General features: G+C 44.0%; 1 protein-coding gene across 1 annotated transcript in view; it reads left to right on the forward strand.

Moving 5' to 3' along the window:
* Window positions 1-6912: 6912 nt before the first annotated feature.
* Window positions 6913-13422, forward strand: part of MARCHF3 (membrane associated ring-CH-type finger 3) — a 342991-nt gene continuing 336481 nt past the window's right edge. Inside the window, exon 1 of the mRNA XM_089684768.1 lies at window positions 6913-7070. The gene's annotated coding sequence lies outside the window, so the exon portion shown is untranslated. The remainder of the gene's footprint in view (window positions 7071-13422) is intronic.

Consider the following 13422-nt stretch of genomic DNA (forward strand, 5'->3'; position numbering starts at 1 on the left):
GGCTCCATGCACACTAGCATTTGTTTAAGCTAAAAAAGCTGAAAGAAATGCTGGATAAAAAACATTGGTAATAGTGTTTGTAGTAGCCTTAAGTGCTTAGGAGCATTAGTGGTTTACTAGCATTTTTACAGTACATGTAGAGGAAAAAACAGCTGTTATGAGTGTTTTACTAGCGTTTAGGAGCATTTAGTGTTTTTTTCTGCTTGAAAAACGCTCCAAAAAAAAAGATTTTTGTGCTCCTAGTCGCTGAAGCTTAAACAATGCTAATAGCCTAAAGTAGTGTGCATGGACATATAGGATAACAGTATTTAGCATCTAGGAGCAGAAAAAATGCTAATAACAGCTTCTAGGTGCTGAAAAAAGCTAGTTTGCATGGAGCCTAAAGAGGCAGAGAAATAAAAGCTCAAAAGCCTGTAAAAGCAGCTTTTTTTTTGAGCTGCAGTATGCATGAGCCCTTACAGCGTCCCCTCGCTAATCTCCAAATATGTGATCTATCTGGCAGGAGACCCTTGAGAAAAGGGGTTCTCTGACCCACAAAATGTCTTTTCACCAGGATCCAGCTCTGCTTCCTCTCCAGATTCACTCTTTGGGGTACTAAAGTCTTGTATGTTATTCACAATATCAGCTGTTCTATGACTGAGTGGTGCTCACGTTACCCACATACGTATTCTTTTGGATATATAGTAGGTTGGAGACCAGAGTGTAGCAAATATTTATTTATTTATTTCAGGTACTTATATAGCACCGTCAGTTTAAGCAGCGCTTTACATATATATTGTACAGTCACATCAGTCCCTAACCCTCAAAGGGTGTACAATCTAAGGTCCCTAACTCACATTCATACATACACATACTAGGGACAATTTAGACAGGAGCCAATTAACCTACCAGCATGTCTTTGGAGTGCGGGAGGAAACTGGAGTACCCGGAGGAAACCCACGCAGGCACAGGGAGAACATGCAAACTCCAGGCAGGTGGTGCCATGGTTGGGATTTGAATCAACGACCCTAGTGCTGCCAGGCGGAAGTGCTAACCATTTAGCCACTGTGCTGCCCCAAATACTAATGCTTGATGGAATATGACATACCTGGATATTTGTACTACTATTGCACTACTGTATATGTTCAATACAGCTTTATTGGAAAAGCATTCTTTGGATTTATTGCATTTTATTTATTGTACTAGCACAGCAGTCTCCAAACTGTCTAAACAAAGGACCAGTTTACTTTCTTTCAAACTTTAGGTGGAGGGTAGACAGTGACCAGTGGGATTAGAAACAGCCCCAGCATCAGTTGGAGTAAGGCTGAGAAAAAACATGGATTTTTGCAATATGGATACATTTATTTATTTTACAAAAAGTGACATTCTCCTTTAGTTAAAAAAACTGTGATACTTCGTAAATCACTTCCCACCCATAGGACATCAAATGACATCCTCGGGTTGAAGTGGTTATACAGGGATGATGCCTGCAGATGCAAGCATCCTCCAGGTATTAAAATTTTTAGGCGGCCATTCTTTTTTTTCATAGAAGTGATTTGAGCAGCTATACAGCCGCTCAATCACTTCTGCAGGTGGCAGAAGGGGGTCCTAGACTGTCCTGCCCCATTGGGGAGCACAGGACCAATCCAACCAATGGAATCCTATGCACTGAACAGATAGAGAGTTACTGATGTTGTTCCTCTCTGTGAGATCAGAATCTGGAAGCGATGAGGATTTTGTCACTTACGGTTTCGGTTTCTTTATTGGCAAGCCGTTACCGGTTTGTACAACATCAAAACCGATCTCGATTTGATCAGATGCTTTGAAGGCCAGGAGAGAGGTCTGACCCCAGATCTCTCAAAAAAGGACCTGTCATGGCCCATGCTATCGCAAGAGATGTTGTCCATCCTTTGTGATAGCAAAAAAAGTTGATGAAATAAATGAAGGTACAGTATTAAAAACTACATTTTACCTACTTCCCTCCCACCCTATAGCAGAAGTACTGCTACAGGGTGGCAGGAATGCGCAAAGTAACGCTGCTATTGGCTGCTGAACATGTCAAGCATTGGATCCTGGCAGGTGATTCTTGACCGGGACTCGGCAATCGTCTGCAGAGCTGACGGGAGAGACCGGTGTGTAAGCAACACAGGTCTATCACCTGTCAGCATAGACATGCTGCTTTGTAAATACAAATTAGCATGTTCCCATAGTAAAACACACACCGCACACAGTTAATCCTTTGATCACCCCAGATGTTAACCCCTTCCTGCCCAGTGTCAGTACAGTGCAGGGGCGGACTGACCATTTGGAAACTCGGGCACTGCCCGAGGGCCCGAGGTCAGTAGGGGGCCCCATGAGATGCCCCTGGTACCTTTTTCATAGGCTTTTTTGAGTTTGGGCAAGGACACAGGGGCCCCATGATCCCCTATTGCCCGGGGGCCTCATGAGTTGTCAGTCCTCCCCTGGTACAGTGTCAGTGCTTTTTATTAGCACCGATCACTGTATTAGTGTCACAGGGGATGTCAGTGGCAGTTAGTCAGTTCCCGCCAAGTGTCAGAATGCCTCCCGCAGTCCCGCTATAAACCATTACTAGAATTAAAAAAAAATTTAAGTAAAAATTCCAGTATATATACTGCCATTTGTAGACATTATAACTTTCCACTTACCACCGAAAGAAAGCTCTATTTGTGGGAAAAAAGGACATAAATTTCATTTATGTACAGTGTTGCATGACCGCGCAGTTGTCAGTTGAAACAACGCAATGATGTATCACAAAAAATGGCCTGGTCAGGAAGGGGGGTAAATCCTCTGGAGGGCAAGTGATTAATAACATTAAAAAAAAACATGTACAGTAAGTGCCTCTCCTCCATGCAAGTCAAACGCACACGTAGGTCCTGCATACATATGTAAATGGTGATTGCATCACATGTGCAGTATTGCCACAAACATCAGAGTGAGAGCAATAATTCTAGCCCCAGACCTCCTGTGTAACCCCAAACTGGAAACCTGTAAAGGTTTTTAAAGTGTTACTAAACCCACAACAGTAAAATCAGTCTGTATATGCAGTAAAGCATGGTTGTTATACTCACTGTGGAACCTAAGGGGTTAATCCTCTACATTGTGTAAAAAGGCTGTTTGATCCTGTCTTCTTTGCCCCTCCTCTTGTTGAAATGACCATCCGATACAGACTGAATCTGTAGTCACATGCACATGCTCAGTTTGGTTTGTATTGCTATAGAGGTTTTTTTTTTCTTGGGAGAGTGCAAGTGATCAGTACAGGGCCAATTAGAACTGCCCAGACAGTGGGTCAAGGGTTTCACATCCTCCTAGAGCAGAAAGAAACCTCCTCCTACAAGCTTTAACCAGTGCTTTTCTGAAATCACAAGACTGTTATAAGGAAGAAAAAAGCTTCTCTAAGTGCAGTATGTAACATCATTTATTGGGAAGCGATGTAAAAGCACTCACATTGTGTACAAAATAAGAAGGCTCAGGTAAGTGGAATAATAGTCGAATCCTCACTGCAATGGGCTCAGGTAAGTGGAATAATAGTCGAATCCTCACTGCAATGGGCTCAGGTAAGTGGAATAATAGTCGAATCCTCACTGCAATGGGCTCAGGTAAGTGGAGTAATAGTCGAATCCTCACTGCAATGGGCTCAGGTAAGTGGAGTAATAGTCGAATCCTCACTGCAATGGGCTCAGGTAAGTGGAGTAATAGTCGAATCCTCACTGCAATGGCCGCGTCTGCGCTAAGGGAAACTATGGATGTCACAAAAAATCCATCCGGAATGTGAAGTCTCTGAAGATGGCGTGTGGAGAGCACATTGCTCGACCTTGAGAAGGGAGCGTGCTTGCTCCGAAACGCGTTGCTTTGCATGCTGGTCTCCCCTACGTCATCACGTCATTTACAGAGACTTCACATTGTGGCCAGCTTTCTTGTGACATCCATAGTTTCCCTTAGCGCGGACGAGGCCATTGCAGCGAGGACTCGGCTATTACTCCACTTACCTGAGCCTTCTTATTTTGTACACAATGTGAGTGCTTCCCAATAAATGTTGTTACATACTGCACTTAGAGGCTCTTTTTTCTTCCTTATCATCACACAGAGCCTGCTACAGCTACAAGAGCGTGCCCTAGTGCTATATGGACTCATTTGAACTATATTGCATATCTGACATTGGACTTTATGAACATTTATCTTGTGCCCCTTGCCAATAGGATTTGGGGATCTGTATGCGCTGATTTTCTCTGTTTTTAGTGTTTTTTTGTTTCTGCAGCTCCAAGACTACTCTAACTGCTGATGAGAAAAGGTATTTAGCAGTTTATATTTACTAAAATAATTGTATTTCCATGTTGTGTGTACTGTGGGAGACCAGATATGGTGAATGCACGGTCCTGGGTTTAGTAACACTGTAACCTCCCTAGCGGTCTGATTATGTCCATATTTCTGTGCTGAAACTTTTAGGTACTTTTTTTGCATGGAAATATGTTGTTTTTTTATTGTAGGCCTGTAATTTTTAGGAATAACTCACTGATATCTGTCTGAACAAGAGTTTAGTAAACATCACGGGCATGTTAAAATTTGAAACACGAAATCATAAATTATAATTTAATAAATAATCATAAAAAATAATAATATAATAATAAATTTAATTCAATAATATAATTAAACCAAAAACACTGAAATTTGAAATATAGCGCCAAGTTCGCACATCACTGAGCAAAGTCGCAAAATCATTTTCAGTGTCTGATGACGAATTTCCCCACGAATCATTATCACTCAATTCTGCAAGTGGTTCTAATTTACTATCGCTGTTCTCTAGCCGGTCTAAAACTGCTTTTGACCTAAAGGGACGCTTTTTGGACGCCATGGATGTTTCTCAGTTTCCAGGCAGAAAGAACAGTAAAAATGCAGGCAGGGCACAGGACAAAGCACTAGGGACAAAATGTATGTGAAATGGTTTGATACAGTAATGTTATACTATGTGATTTTAGTGTATTTTGTGAATGTCACTTTTTCACATTTTAAAATTTTCTGCCAGTTACATCCCCGTACGTCCTGACGTCGCAGGGAACGGAACCCGGAAGACATATGCCGGCATCGGCCGGGGGAGATGGCCACGGACGCTGCAGGGGGGACATCATGGGAGCCCAGGACAAGGTAAGAGAAGAAGAGATCCCGGAGCAGCGCCGCATGGTATTCCCGAGTGTAGCTCGGGGTTACCGCTTGTGGTGCTGAAACTTTACCCCGAGGTACACTCAGGAATACCTCCAGGGAGGTTAAAGCTCTGTCTAATGTACCATGGTTTGTCACCATTCCACGGGCATACGCATGCTCGTCTCCAGGACTTCTCCAGAGCCTCCCCCATCCTCTGGAACTCTCTACCCCAGTTTATCAGACTATCGCCTACTCTGCTCACCTTTAGGCGATCTCTGAAAACCTATCTCTCCAGGGAAGCCTATCCTGCCCTCAGCTAATACTGGAATCTTCTACTCTTCCAACCAGTCCATCCCCCACAGTTACTACCTTTTGTACCACTAGCCCCTCCCTCTTAGATTGTAAGCTCCCAAGATCAGACCCTCCTATCCCTCTTGTATTGAACTGTATTGTTGCTGTATTGTCTCCCGTTATATTGTAAATCGCTGAGCAAACTGTTGGCGCTATATAAATCCTGTATAATAATAATAATAATAATTGTGACATGTTTTATATTCATTTACTCAGGACATCTTTTATATTTTACTGAAAAATTCTGTATTATGTGTTTGTTTTCAGTAAAATTCATTCAAATATATTTTGTCCTCAAAGTCTGCATTTGAAAAAGCGCTACTATATTGTAAAGTGCTGAGCAAACCGTTGGCGCTATATAAATCCTGTATAATAATAATAATACTGTGACAAAAAAAATTGCAGGGAAAAATGTCACCAGCACACCAAGGATCACCAATATGGGTCCAAAGGTTTTAATAAACCATCACATAGTTACAGCAAGGCAACGTTTCGGAGTCTCGCAGGACCCCTTCATCAGGCATGTGACCGATGTGATGTGATGTCACATGCCTGATGAAGGGGTCCTGCGAGACGTTGCCTTGCTGTAACTATGTGATGGTTTATTAAAACCTTTGGACCCATATTGATGATCCTCGGTGTGCTGGTGACATTTTTTCCTTGCTGATTTTGTTCGGTTCCAGCCGACGGTCACTGCAGCACCCACTTATACACACAGCCATTTTTAACGCGTGTGCATTTGGATCATACACTTAAAAAAAATTGCAGCACCCCCCATTTTATTCTCTAGGGTCTCTGCTTAAAAATATATAACGCTGTCATTTTCTAACAACAAAAAAGCATATTTTCCATGTATGAGGTGTCAGGTTTGGCCTGGTAGACGATTGGTTACATCGAATAATCGGAATGTGCGGTAACAGGTGGAAAACGACTTGGGATACCATTCATACAATGGGGGGTTCTTGTAAAACACGTTACAAATCATGGGCAGAAATGAGCAGAACCTCCTGACCCTCATGCAGGGCCATGGGCCAATGTTGTACTGGGTATCCTAGGAGCTGTGTGTGTGTACTGGTGTCACTCTGCTGAGAGGAAGGCCAGGTTATCCTGAGAAAAGAAGGACACAAATATCTCCGAATGCCGGAGAGGGGGATCTGGCAGTGGACCAGTATCCGGGGAAGCCTGCACATACCATGCCTCCAGCAGGGGGCCACATCCTCCCGATCGGCTCATTACTAGACATTCCCTCCTCCCCTCCTCACAATTTCCCACACTCTACGGGCTTGAATGAATCCCTGCTGGCGCCCCGCCCCTCCGACGTTCAGCGATTGGATGCCTCGGTAGCCGTCTGCCTGCAGCTGTATGCACGGTTTGATGGTGGAGCTGCCAATCACAGCGGCGTCTCCGCCCCCTCCCCCAGCAGGTCAATGAATTGACAGAGCTCAGAGCTCAGGCAGCTGTGAGAGCTGGAAGTCAGTGTGGAGGATCTGCGGCTGCATTCTTCTAGTGGGAGCTGTGGAGGACCCAGGGAGGGGAATCCAGGCATCCTCTGCCCTGCACCCCCCTATGTGCCATGTACTATGGTGAGTTCAGTTATGGATTGCTGTGTGCAGGAGTGACAAGTGTGTGTATGGTGATGTCAAATGTTCTCTCCAGGGAGGTGCTGATCAGACATGTGGCTCCTGTCCCCCTCCCGCTGATGGCACAGCTGGGATCTGCTGCAGTTGACTGTTCATCTTGAACTTCTGTTGTGAATGAGCTCAGCAGGGGGGGGGGGGTGATCTTTGTCGCTGGCTGTTGTCTGGTCTTTAAACTTTACGATCGCCCAGCAGCAGCACACAGTCCATGCAGATTCCTCCTTCCTATTGCTGAAGCTTTACAAGCCAGTCTAACCCATCTGTTAAAACACGACATTGAAAGAGCCAGACAACCCTGGGAAATGCTTCCACTGCCTTGTCTTTTACTCTGAGATGTGCAAATGGATTACACCTTGTCACAAATGAGACACTGGGGGAGACAGGCATCCCTGACACCACTCATTACATTCTCCATCCCTGGAAACTTTCCACAGATGTTGCTGTAAAATGTCACTTGTATGCCTTTAAATGTTAAAGAGATGATGTGTGCTACACGCTGGTAGATTAGTATGTTGTGCGAGTGTCAGATGGGTTTTGTGATGCTGTATATGCAGTGGCTGTCACGCAGTGTATGGTATGGCTGGCACCATCTGCAGTCCTGTGTGCTAAAAGAGATCGCCAAGTGGCCATAGTGGATCCAGGTGATACACCATGGCCTGTCTCATCACGTTGGTAAGGCTTGTGGCTACGTCTAGGTGGGAGATAGTAGTAGGTTTTAAAGTTCATAATATATCTAATTGGATTATCAGTTTATGGGTATTGTGGAAAAAATGGTGAAGATGTGCATATGTGTACACTGTATATACACCTGAGTGGTGAGGATAATTCTTCTAGACCATCCATTCTCAAGCAGGATTCCTCCAAGAGGTTCCTTGAGCTGTGGCCAATTGACCTCCAGTCTGACATAGTTCTGGGATCAACACCACTTGGGAGAGCCTGCAGCAGGACATCCATGATCTTTTTAGCCCTCGGTAAGAGTGGCATTCTGACCACTGCTATAAGGGGGTCACCAATGTAAGGGAACGTTCTTCCCACTGGCCACCAATGTTTGGGACCATTCTTCGCACTGGCCACCAATGTAAGGGACTGTTCTTCCCACTGGCTACTAATGTAAGGGACCATGCTTCCTACTGGCCACCAGTGTAAAGGACCATTCTCCCAATGGCCACCAATGTAAGGGACCATTATTTCTACTGGTTACCAATGTAAGGGACCATTATTCCTACTGGTTACCAATGTAGGGGGACATTATTCCCACTGGCCGCCAGTGTAAAGGGACGTTCTTCCCACTGGCCGCCAGTGTAAAGGGACATTACTCCTACTGGCCACCAGTGTAAAGGTACATTCTTCTCACTGGCCACCAGTGTAAAGGTACATTCTTCTCACTGGCCGCCGGTGTAAAGGGACGTTCTTCCCCCTGACCACCGGTGTAAGGGGACGTTCTTCCCCCTGACCACCGGTGTAAGGGACGTTCTTCCCCCTGGCCACCGGTGTAAGGGGACGTTCTTCCCCCTGGCCACCGGTGTAAGGGGACGTTCTTCCCCCTGGCCACCGGTGTAAGGGGACGTTCTTCCCCCTGGCCACCGGTGTAAGGGGACGTTCTTCCCCCTGGCCACCGGTGTAAGGGGACGTTCTTCCCCCTGGCCACCGGTGTAAGGGGACGTTCTTCCCACTGGCCACCGGTGTAAGGGGACGTTCTTCCCACTGGCCACCGGTGTAAGGGGACGTTCTTCCCACTGGCCACCGGTGTAAGGGGACGTTCTTCCCACTGGCCACCGGTGTAAGGGGACGTTCTTCCCACTGGCCACCGGTGTAAGGGGACGTTCTTCCCACTGGCCACCGGTGTAAGGGGACGTTCTTCCCACTGGCCACCGGTGTAAGGGGACGTTCTTCCCACTGGCCACCGGTGTAAGGGGACGTTCTTCCCACTGGCCACCGGTGTAAGGGGACGTTCTTCCCACTGGCCACCGGTGTAAGGGGACGTTCTTCCCACTGGCCACCAATGTAAGGGACCCTTCGTCCCACAGCCACCAATGTAAGGGACCATTATTCCTACTGGTTACCAATGTAGGGGGACATTGTTCCTACTGGCCACCAGTGTAAAGGTACATTCTTCCCACTGGCCATCAATGTAAGGGACCGTTCTTCCCACCGGCCACCAATGTAAGGGACCGTTCTTCCCACTGGCCACCAATGTAAGGGACTGTTCTTCCCACTGGCCACCAATGTAAGGGACCGTTTTTCCCACTGGCCACCAATGTAAGGGACCGTTCTTCCCACTGGCCACCAATCCAAGGGACCGTTCTTCCCACTGGCCACCAATCCAAGGGACCGTTCTTCCCACTGGCCACCAATCCAAGGGACCGTTCTTCCCACTGGCCACCAATCCAAGGGACCGTTCTTCCCACTGGCCACCAATCCAAGGGACCGTTCTTCCCACTGGCCACCAATCCAAGGGACCGTTCTTCCTACTGGCCACCAATGTAAGGGACCGTTCTTCCCACTGGCCACCAATGTAAGGGAACATTATTCCTACTGGTTAACAATGTAGGGGGACAATATTCCTACTGGCCACCAGTGGAAAGGTACATTCTTCCCACTGGCCACCAGTGTAAAGGGACTTTCTTCCCACGGCCACCAATGTAAGGGACCATTATTCCTACTGGTTACCAATGTAAGGGACCATTATTTCTACTGGTTAACAATGTAGGGGGACCTTATTCCTACTGGCCACCGGTGTAAAGGTACATTCTTCTCACTGGCCACCAATGTAAAGGGACGTTCTTCCCACTGGCCACCGGTGTAAGGGGACATTTTTCCCACTGGCCACCAGTGTAAGTCTTGGTCACACTGTTGCGAATTGTCATGAGATTTGATCTTTCAAATCGCATGACAAGTCACACCCTATTGTCTGCAATGGAATTGGTCAAATCGGAAAGTAGTTTTTGCACTACTTTTTGCAAGTTCAGGTGTGACTTGCATAGACATCTGTGCATGAAGTCACACAAATGTCTTCCAAGTCACACCTGAAGTTCCACTGACATACGACTTTGAAATCGTGCAACTTCACTTGAACTTGCACGATTTCAAAGTCTGATTTGGTGTGACTGAAGACCAAGGGGACATTATTCCCACTGGTCCTAGTGTACGGGGACATTATTCCCACTGGCTATCAATGAATTGGTTTTAACAGAGGTTCCCAGAAGTCGGAAAATGATTTTAAGAATTCCTCTGGGATGAGAAGGTTGAGAAAAACTGATCTCGATAGCGAAAAAGGGAATTCCACCAAATTAAATCTCTTGACATCCTCACCCCTGGAAAATGTTAGCATATAGTTCACGTACATATTAAATCTTATCCTTTAAATCCACACAGAAACATTTGTTGACAGCATAGTTCCTCTGTCAGTCCATTGCCCTTGATAAATGACTGATAAAGAGTGAAATAAGAAAACATAAGGCCCTCATCTATCTTATTACCTGCATAGTCTACTTTCTGTCATAAGGGTAATTTGCTGGAAAATATCATCTAATACTTTGATAGAAATGATACCCCATGCAGTTAGATTGTAGTGCAAGCTTCTTTCCAAGCTTCTGCAAGTCATACATACAAACCGCTCATTATCAATGCTCTCATGCACATGACAGATTAGCCATGGCGCTCTGCCAAGTGTGACTCCGTTCTATCTCACAATATAAACTTCAAACATTTGCACATAGGAGTAATTTGTGAGTGCATAAAGTACGAATGTCTGTCACACATCAGTATGCTGGGCTGATGACCTTGAAAGCTTGATTAACAGTTTCCAGGCCAGTGCAATACACAGTGCATTGAGTAGCATATGGGGACGTGTCAGTGCCAGGCTGGGTATAAAAAGCAGCCTTGGCATATAAATCGCAACAGCTCTGGTTTGTGCTTCTGACCAAATGACACAGGCTATCAGGGCAGTAATGTTTTTGGGATCAAAACCAGTTTTGGCCAAGGGTAAAGTGCAGAATATGGTTTTTTTTTCAAAGAGAACTCTTTATTAAAAGGGCACCTGTAGGTGATGAGCAAGCTTGCACAGGCTTTTTAATACTTTACAAAATACTAATCATACAGTATACTGCTCATAACACTTTACATACTAGTACTGTCCCAAAAGTATCAAAAGAAATCTTATTCTGTTGATCAACGAATCTATAAGTTGTTTTTTATTTGTTACGTCTATTTTTAGTTCCTGCAAAGGAGGTGTGTGGGCTATAAATATAACTCATAATTGTCTCCAGAGGTGGAGTGCTTTGAAGCAATGAATAATACTGACTGTGAAAAGAGGTTATGTATGAATGTCACCAAGACGTATTGTAGATTTAAACATTGGGTTTAATTGAGGTTTCAGTGACAGCATAATCTTGACATTTTGGTCAAGTTTCCTGATTTGTTTGTCTAGGTTTGATCCATCAATGTGTTCAGAATGTTTATCAGCTCTGTATCTTACTGGAATTGTAACATTACAGCAGTGCAAAATATTATTCACATATTATCCATACAGGTTCATTGAGACTAGATGAATAAAAATCAACTTGAACTGTTTTAGAAAGGTTTAACAAATTAAGCACATTATTATTATTATTATTATTATTATTGACTTGTTTACATTTAGGTTCTGTTTACACTTGTTAATTTTTCTATGCTAAAACGCATTGGGGGGGTGGTTCAGTAAAGCATTTATGACACTTTCCTGCCAGTATTGGCCCCTTAGAAAGTCCTTTGCCTAATTCGTTAGTCTTGCAATAGTTTCCTTAAGGCGGTATTAAACCCAAAAGCAAAGGTTTATTATATTGCAACTTACTACAACTTTGATGTGATGGCTGCATTCATTTTTTTTTTAGGTTTCTTCCTTCTATTTTCATTTGGTGATCCAGCTAGTAAGCCTGTTCGTTTTTCAAAAGAACAAGCTCTCTTGCAGATGTGTCAGTGACAGGGTTGAGACAAACCATTTACCACTAACAGTGTGATCAGCTTTTATTTATTTATGGAAAACCTTTACCCCAAAAGAGAAACAAACTGTTGCTGTAACATCTTCTAAAAGGTTAACTGGTGCTTGGCTTAAATTTGTTAGTGTATTTAAATCTGATGATTGGTAAGCTGCATTTTAATACATTTTTGGTTTTGGGTTTGATATCATTTTAAGCCTGCATTCACGCCTGAGCAGAGCATGTGATTTTGAAACTTTTTTTTTTTCAGGCATTTTACAATGTGTTTCTGCACTTGTATCACGCTTCATGTGTAAGTTTTCTGGACTGGACTTTAGATCTGGGCTTGGGTTTACAGGCTTTCTCACCATTAAGGCTACATTCACACTGAGCTGAGTGTTTTTTGGGTGTTTTTTCCAGTCGTTTTTGAGCACCTTTTTTTTTTTTATAGCAGATTTGCAAATATAGCCATTTCTCAGGCTTTTTTCATTTAGGTATTTTTGCAGTGGGCAATAGAAAAATCTGCTGTTTGAGCTGAAAACGCTTGAAAAAATGCTCATTCCCACTGTTTAGGCATTTTCCATTCAAGTCTATGGGGAAAAACCGCACAGATCTGCCTGAAAAGCAGAGCAAGTACTTTTTTGAGCGACAGGCATTTTGCTACAGTCGACAGAATGCTGAAGTGTGAACAGGGGGCGATTGGAAATAATGGGATTTTACTTTTTGAGCATCGAGCTTCAAGCTGAAAAATGCTCAAGTGTGAATGGGGTCTAAAATCGATCCCCTCATGTTTTGCATTGTATTGGTATTGTTCTGTCACATGTTCTGTCCCCCTTTGTAATGTACAGTGCTGAGCGAACTATTGGCGCTTTATAAATACTGTATAATAATAATAAAATCTATAGAGCCAAGAAACGCCTGGCCAAGAAAAAAATCCTGTTGTTTTTTGAGCATAGGGTGCAGAGCATAGGGGCGACTGAGTAAACAGGACAATTAGAAAAAAAATGGGAATCTGCATGTTAAGGACAGGCGTAGGGAAACAAGCCAAAAAAGGTCAAGTGTGAATTTAATCCAAAAAATTAAAATATACCTGCACTAAATGCACTCAGTGTAGTGAAAAAGCTGCTAACATCAAAACGCAGGCAAAATGTGAAACAAAAACAAAAATGTAGTGCTAATTCACACCACAATTGCGCAAAATATGATGGGAAATTAGTAAAGTCCTCAAAGAAGTCCAATAAGTGTGACTAAGTGTTGGAATAAAACCATATCTTCAAAAAGTGACATGCCACCAACGGGAAGACAAGAGAAAGAATCCTCCACCAACACCATTCACAGCCTCT

This window comes from Staurois parvus, unplaced genomic scaffold (assembly GCF_062004578.1).
Source record: "Staurois parvus isolate SC_StPar_1 unplaced genomic scaffold, SC_StPar_1.0 ptg000355l, whole genome shotgun sequence".
Classification (NCBI taxonomy): Eukaryota; Metazoa; Chordata; class Amphibia; order Anura; family Ranidae; genus Staurois; species Staurois parvus.